This window comes from Seriola lalandi, unplaced genomic scaffold, assembly GCF_002814215.2.
Source record: "Seriola lalandi dorsalis isolate HSWRI2012SDOR001 ecotype SW California unplaced genomic scaffold, Sedor1 jcf7180002054663, whole genome shotgun sequence".
In the NCBI taxonomy this organism is placed as follows: domain Eukaryota; kingdom Metazoa; phylum Chordata; class Actinopteri; order Carangiformes; family Carangidae; genus Seriola; species Seriola lalandi.
The window spans coordinates 336898-345491 of NW_019525216.1; positions in this window are offsets into that span (position 1 = coordinate 336898).

Sequence of the window (8594 nt, forward strand, 5' to 3'; positions counted from 1 at the left end):
CACCCCCACCCCCCACCTCCCGTCACACACTAACATCATTACAATTTCAGCTCCAGTGCCTTCTAACCAAACTCTGCATATTTACAATGTGTGTGTGTATCCACTATTGTCTTGTTAAAAATTTTACAATGGCTGCCGAGCGCCTTCGCATACTGAATGCAATATTGTGCCTTAATATGCCCTAGTATAATGCCTACAGATTTGGAGAGTGCTGATATGGCACATTTCGCAGTGGAAGCATCTGAGTCGCACGAAAAGCGGCGCGCTCACCCCTGAGAGAGCGAGGGACTCACCTTTTGTTATTATTTTCGGAGGCGCCGATTCGTGCTGACCTACTTTGGGAGCAGGGATTGTTGAGGCACAGAGCACCAATGCAAATGAAATCTGTTGCTTCCCGCCTGTTGGATTTTAAGGATTTCCAGGCACATGATGCAACTGGGGGGGGGGGGGGGGGGGGGACTAGATGTCATATACTTATTGCAGTTTCATGGATACTGTCATCTTTTTATGGGGCGAATTTGAAGTTGCTCTGGAATCGTCATTATTCTGAATTTTCTGTGATGGTTGTTTTCTTGGAGGAAAAAAAAAAACAATTGAATCAGTGGCCTTACATCAGTTTGAATTCTTGACAGCAGCCTGTTTGGTTTACCTACACAACCTCACATAAACTTGCTCAGCATTGCAAATGACAGTGATCACACTGTGACTTGAGCACGACACTCCACCTGCTTGACAGGTAGCTGTCAAAAATACCTGTCATTCTGTCAGCAGCACAGTCTATCCACTACCGTCGACTCCCATGTTTTTTTACAAGGTAGTTTTGTCTGCTGCACATTTTGATGGGCACCATGCTGAGCTGGAGAGTATATACTGCTACAAATCTGTGATCAATATGGTTTAGTATATACTGTTTATACTATATATATATATATATATATATATATATATACACACAGTTTTTACACAACTAATTATGGTAGATTTTTATGAATTTATACAGTGAAAATGATAAAGCACACTGCTCTGCAAAGGGAAAAGTAGCTCAAACTTTTAAGTTCAAGCGGGTTTATCCCCACAGTATGTATAACACGAACTGTACTGACTTTAAAACCTTATCTGTCCCCTTTTTATATACATGCAAATGCAGTTCCTTTTGAATTATTGTCAAGCTACAAGTACTTTTGCATGTGGGTGCTGTCACTATCTTTTATTACATACTTTAAATGTAGACACACGGTTAGCAAGTGGCCATTTTTTGGTAGGCAGGAGAATCAGAACCCAGAGTGCCGATGCCATCCCTGCAGGGGATGGAGTGCTCTAAATGTGGTGTAGCCTTTGTAGCCATGTGTGAAATATGATTTGGTGAAGGATGTCATTTGAAAGGGCCCGGTTTCTGCAGTTATGACAGCCCCCCAGCACTCTCTTACACAGTCTCACTGTCTTTCCCGCCGCCTCTGTATCGCTGCCTCGCTATCTCTCCATCCTTCACACATTCTCTCGCACCTTTTCTCTCGCTCGCTCCTCGCCTCCCAGTGGCTCTTTTATTGGGCTGCTTTAAAGCCAGATGTTCCTGTGCAGGGAGGATGAGGAGGGAGATGGTGGGGGAGGCGGGGGGAGGCAGCGGCAGGGGGAGGGGCAATCAAATGACTTGTAGCTTCAGAGCAGCTAATTCCCCACACAATGGACTCACTTTCTCTCCAGCCCCTGTCCCTATTTTCTTTTTACGCCGTATCTTCATTTTTTCAAATCCGTCATTCTTACTTCATTTTATTTCCCTATTTTTTACCCAGGATCTCGCTCACATTATACACAACACACCCACATTTACAAACTAACTTTCTCTCCCTCCCCTCCGCCTGTCACGTAATGCGAGCGACCTAGTTCTAAGTTGAACCAACAGTTTGATTTGAATTGGGAAAGAGGCTGAAGCTGTGATTCAGGTTGTCTTCAATACCAGCGCACCACATGCAGGAGATAAGAGGTGTGATCTCAGTGGCCTGGCCCTGTTTTCAAACCCAGATAATACTCTCTCAAAATCAGATTCCCACAACGGCACACTGGCCCCTGTAATTGTCTGCACTTGAGCTGCAGTGGATTTCTCCTGTGTTGAACTTTTGCACAGTGTAGGGGAATGAATAATTCTATTCTTATAACTGAAAACTATCTCAGGCGTACTGTGCTTTTTTTTTTTTTTTTTTCGCCAGAATTTCCAAGTTGGAAATGTCAATTTGCCCAGTCCTTTCTCTCTCCTTGACTATAATCAACGACAGCTCCTATTTTTGCAGATTATACAGACATCGGCGTAAAGAGAGGAATAAAAATTGCCGCCATGCTGAGTTTACGCCTGACAAACAACATCCACACGGAGATCTGACACTGCAATTTGCACTTACACACAGAAGCAAATCCTAGCCTTATTCAGATACATTTCCAGTACAGGCCTATTTTGCAAATCAATCATGCAGCACAAAATAGTGGCGCAGAGGCTTATATTTTCCAACTGCCCAGAGTCGGAGAGTGGCAAAAAAAAGGGCTGAGATGTGGCAGGGTGTTTATGGAGAATATGAATGAAGGTAGCATGCAGCTTTTATGCCTCCTAATAAGCCCCCAAAGCTGGGGAACATTACGACTCTACAGTTTTACAAGCACTGATGGTCTGCTCTGAGGTGTACATTGTGCCTCTCTTGCGTGCGCGTTTGTGTGTGTGTGTGTGTGTGTGTGTGTGTGTGTGTGTGTGCGCGTGCGTGCATGCATGCGTGCGTGCGTGTGCATGCGCATGGGTTGGGTGGAGGGATGATAAGATCTATAGCTGTCTACTACAACGATCCCCATGAATATCTGGCCGTGAATCAGGTTGCCAGACATCCTTTCACGTGATACGTCTCACAAATGATAAGCTTGATAAATACAGAAAAGTGTGTGTGTGTGGGGGTGCACGCTTTCCGGGTTCATCACCACAAATGGATTGGGATTTGACAGGCATTCCAATGAGCTGCTACGGCGGCATGATGAAATCATTACCCCTCACTAAAATTTTGCTCATATTAAGGAGACGTCTTGTTGTTGATGCGAGTGAGGTTCCATGCGAATGTGCGCCTTAATCATGTCACATCCCCTGCATTGCATGAGGTTTTGTTGTGGGTGTTTGTAGGTGTGTATGCATGAACGTGCGTGCCTGGCATGGTGAGGGCGCAGTCCATCAGCAAACCAACGAGGGAGAACTGAGGCAAGTGCGCGAAAAAAAAAGGTGGAGAAGTGATTTCTCCGACACTGATCTGAGATGAGGTTTGCAGCCATAACCAGGCGGCGCTGTAGGAGCTAATTCAAAGTTATGCTGGCCCCTTTATCTTATGTTGCATCTTTGTGTATCATGCTCGGCTTCCAGATTTTACAGCTGTTTATTTTTCCTATCCCTTCATTGGAGTGGAATGTAAGGTTTATTTTTTTTTTAAATATTGGATCCAATTCTGACCATTTTACATTCATATTTGGACAGCACCAGCTCTGAATATTGGAGCGCTCTGTGTGACGAGAGGCCAAAGAATAAGTGTTGGTGCCAGATCACACCCAGAACGTGTCACAGCAAATTCATCTATGGCGTCCTAGCAAAGCAGGTGGTGCTGGAAGCTTAGTGATGTAGTGACTACGTGCAGGTTCTGAAGAGGTAATCATTGTTTTGTGGCTTGATTCGTCTGTGGGAATGTGGATAAGATGGTATTGGCGTCGTCTTTCATTCAGCGAGACGGGTTATGTGAAGTGGGACGGTACGACACAGCTAATGTAATGGCCTCCTCCAGCTGGACACTCCAGTTCTCTCCATTCTAAAGGTCAGCACTGTCAGGACGGGTTCGCAAGTGATCAACGGCAAACGTTTGTGTCACGTCTCACCAAAGTTGAACTTTGCTTTGCCCCTGCACTGATTGAATTGAAATGAACTGATCTCAGTTTGAAATGTTACCGTTATAAACGATGGTGTGACTGAACCCTAGCAGTTTTAATTTCAGTCAGTACTTGTAGAGACAGTCGAGACTTGTACAGGAAGGAAACTGAATGAGAAATTTTAAGTGAAATTATATTTATTTAGAACGGGAGGAATAAACTTTGCTGCAAGGACCCTGGCAGGAAGTATATTGTATTTGGAGTTGGTCCTTTGAATAAGGTGCTCAAGGAGGGAACGTCTTCATGAGTATCTTTAGTACAAAAGGTTTTGGCATTAAACGTTACTTCATTGTGTCGTCCTCATGTACATCCTGAGAAGCCATTTAAGATGAGCACAAAATTTAAGAAACCTCTGTTTTATGACTCTTAGAACTTTTTTTGTTAGTTTGCGAGCTGGCCTTTCTGTTTTTGGGTCTTACCAGGAGCAGGTTTGCATCTTGTGAATCCTCTGAGGTTACAGTCATGAAGTCGTGTCTTTATCATTGACAGGGAAACACACCTCCATCACAGAGAGCACTCTTGACCTGCTGTGCAGTCGTAACTGGGTTTTTTCTTCACCTTGAATATGATTTTCCACTAGACTTGTGTTTCTCGGTCGACTAGGTCTTCGCCATTTTTACAGTTTTCCTGAGCTCACCTGCTTTTTTTAGGAAGTACCCGACTGTCAAACAACCTACCTCTGAAGTCTCTGATAGATTTTTAGTTTGAACCTCGTTATCATCTTCTTATCCTGTATGGTCACCTCTTCACTCCTCAGATTGACGGACAACTCCACCTCAAGCTAAATGGCAACTCTCAACTGCCAATCAACTCTGAGCCACATGTGAACTGATGTTGAAACAGCACACAGCTGCCCAACAGATATTTAGCAGCCTAGTGTCCAATTACTGCAATTTGGGCTCTTTGTGTTAAAAGTGCTATAGTCTCCCATACAGTTCATTTCTACTGATATAAACCTACTCAAATTAAAGCAGAGACATGACACTTTAATGTAGTATCCATTACTTTATTTCACACCGAAAAAAACAAAGAAAGAAAGAACAAAAATGCATAATCATCCAAACCCTTTAAGTCTGAGCTGCTATATATATATATATATATACACACACACACACACACACACATTTGTAGTGGCTAAAAGCAATGTCACATTCTGTGAGGACAGAAGTGTAAGGAAGGCATTCTCTTGTTGCCATACTGATAGAGTAACTAGAACTCAGAAGAGGAAGCAACAAAAGAGGCATTAGAAATAATGCGTCCTGGACTTAGAGAAATCCTTATCTAACCCGCTCTGTATAGCTAGCACACTTCAAAGATGCTGAATACATTAGTTTTAGGGGGTGTTATTCAAATTTGTTGATCCCTTTCAGCCCTTCATAAGCATATTAATAGTATTTTGTCACACAAATGGCTTCTGGTCATTGAGGCATAATCAAACAATGAATTGCAGTGTGCCATCATAAACGGTTTAAAGCCAGGACAAAACATTGTAATATTTATGTGTTAGAGCCATTGTTCTGTGTTGCATTATAATATATGCCTGTTTTTTTTTTTTTTTTTTTTTTCAAAGTAAATACTTTGATGTTCTTAAACTCACTGAATATGAACCACTTTGATTTTAGGTACAAAACTCGCCTGCAGTACGATTAGCCGTGGCACTGCATATCTCCCAGGATATCTGTTAAATCGGCACCCAGCAATTTTCCAGAAAGATTACACACAACACGCGCTATGCTATCAGTTAAATCTGTGCAATTAGAACCTGAGCATTGCCTCTCTTATTGCATCTTTGGTAGATTCTAGAAGTGAATCCATTATTTATGCATTTTAATGTTGGGGAGTGCTAATTTGCAGTAGTTTTCATTAAGAAGGCAACAATAGATTAACCGCACAGAGAGATCAATTTCTTAAAGCATCCATTTGTGCTATTTAGAAAAACTGGAGGGTGTTGTTGATGTATGCGTATTGCTGTGTGTACAGTGTGAGAGAAGACTGTTTCAGCCTGTGTGTAGTCTCTGTGCTGGGCAGCCCTTGCGGGGCGTAGAAATATGAATGCAGTATGTGCTGGCTTTTTGATTTGGCTTGCTGCTGTGACCAAAGAACCAGTAGGTCTCCCACTGAAACGAGAAGATAACTTTGGGGATAACTCCGAGCACCACTACACCGCCAATCAGAGGAACTAGTGATGATCTAAGCTCGCAAATTACACAGGTACAGGTATATTTTAAAAAGATGTGATAAGAGTGTGAGCGCAGGAGGCGGATCAAAGCGCGGTCACTGTGCCGTTCTGTGTACTCAGCTTTGTCCAGAGCGTTTGACACGGCAAGAACTCATTTATTCAACCGCTGCTGTTTATCGCCGTACAGCACTGCAGTCTGACACGCGGACATTTATTTTATATTTTCAGTAATGTATAAACACTCAGACGCAGTCACATTTTGCCGTTAATGCTTCCCAGAACATACTGGCCGATATAATCGATGGCTTTCTAAAAATATTTAGACTAGAGAGGATCGATGTGAGAGATCATTCCCATTCTACTCCGATACATGTATACACAAATAGACCATTGATGGTATTGAGTGCCCTTAGGGCTCTATGGTTGTGTTGCCTTGCTGTCGAGGTGATGCTGCTGCCGGAGTTGGTGCATATAGCCACCACGACTATATCTGGCTCCTCTTCCCTGATGCACACAGAGCTTTTTACATCTCATAATGCAAGGTTGAGCTTGTCTCACAGAATATAAAACCTCAGGCTTAGAATAATGCCTGTGAAAGGCGACGCATGCCCTGTCAGAGACACTTTTCTTTGCAATGTGATTATGTTGGGAGATTTCTCTCTGCTGTAACTTTCAATAGAGGAGTTTTTTTTTTATTTTTTATCTATGCTCTCGTGCCAAACTTTCTAACCCAGCTGTTGTCAACTCGTTTGCATTAGGCTTTCTTTTGAAGCCATTTGATCACTATCTGACTGTTGCTGCACACAGGGATGGTAAAGCTGTCTGAAAGTGTCGACTGTTGTGTGTTGGTGGAACAGAAAATGACCTGATTTCCACTTGTACTTTTAAAGAAAAATATGTTGGTGCTGCTTCTGTGGTTTCAAATCCTTGAGGAATGTTAAGTGTCCCTTAATGGACTTAATAAGGTAATGGCAAGCCCTAGTCGTTCTGCCACTATTTTTATGTCTGACTTTCTGCTCTCCCTCTCTGTTACACACACACACATACACACACACGCACACACACACACACGCACACACACACACACACACACACACAGTATAATACGCAGTGACTACCTGTGTAATATATCCCCTATCACTACAACCCCCCCCCCCCAGGACTCATTACTCCATCAATGGTGTATTAAATAGCCATGACAAGCAGTGTCTTTGTGAATGTATGTGCTGAACTGGCTAACAGATAAACTGGTGACTATAGTTGGTAAATTTTCCATAATAGAAGTGAGCAGCTTTACATTGCCCTAACATTCACATTCCCCCGGTCTGTTTCATTTATTGTGCAGGCTGTGCTAAAATGTTGTGGCTGGTGTGTGTGTGTGTGTGTGTGTGTGTGTGTGTGTGTGTGTGTGTGTCTGTGTGTGTGTGTCTGTCTGTCTGTCTGTCTGTCTGTCTGTCTGTCTGTCTGTCTGTTTGTGTCGTTATTTTCGGAAACTGAAGCAGTGATGGCAACAGACAATCTTTCCAAAGGCCACCAGACACAAGAGGTGCTGTGTTTTTGTGTGTGGTGTTTGGGTGCAGACATAATGCCTCATTACCTAAACCTAGAGTCCTGTTCTATGAACACAAGTGGAGCCTGCTAACTCTACCCTGCAAAAAACCACAAAGCGCCGAGCTCCAACAGATGCAGTGGTTAGTGAACATCTCGTTCTTTTCTGTTGCTCGTATTTGTACGCTCTGCCTCGTGTCGCTGACTGACCGTGCTTTGTGAAAATTTCACTACGTGCTTCCACAAGGATTTCAGCAATAACATGCATTTGAGTTTTACTGTGTCGCTCTACTCATGTGATGCTCTGGATCAAATCTCACAAACCCCCCTAGGCAGAGATGCACAAAATTTGAATGAATGTGAGCACAGATTGGAAATAAACACTCTAAATTCACATAAATCTGAAGGCTGATGCAGGAGGAGGCTGTGGATGTGGATGAAGTTGGGTTTCCTGCAGAGTAGCAGCAAGGGTGCAGTGCTGAACATTTGTGTTTACATATTGAACCAGAGCCAAATTGTCTATATGGTTGCCCGAGCTAGGTCATGGTTATATATGATTTAACACAACATATAAAACTTCCATGGCTGCCTGAACTGGGACAGGGCTCCATTGATCTCCTTCATCTTCATCATCTCGGCTTCATCCCATCATTCGTGTACCTCTAACCGGATTTATCCGGCAGTACATTGCAGTGTTACTCAAATGTGCTCTCATCAGCAGGTTGGGAACTTAAAGATCATGTCTGTTGACAGGGGATATATGGAGGGTATTACAGCGTGGAATTAACCAGCTCCACAACATTGCTTATGACTTAGCTCGCTATCAGGGGGCATTGACCTGGCCAAGCCATCCTTCCTGTGGAGCTCTGAAAGCCAACAGGCAGTTTGGGCAGAGAAGCCTTTTTATTCCTTGATGCCCTCCTGACCC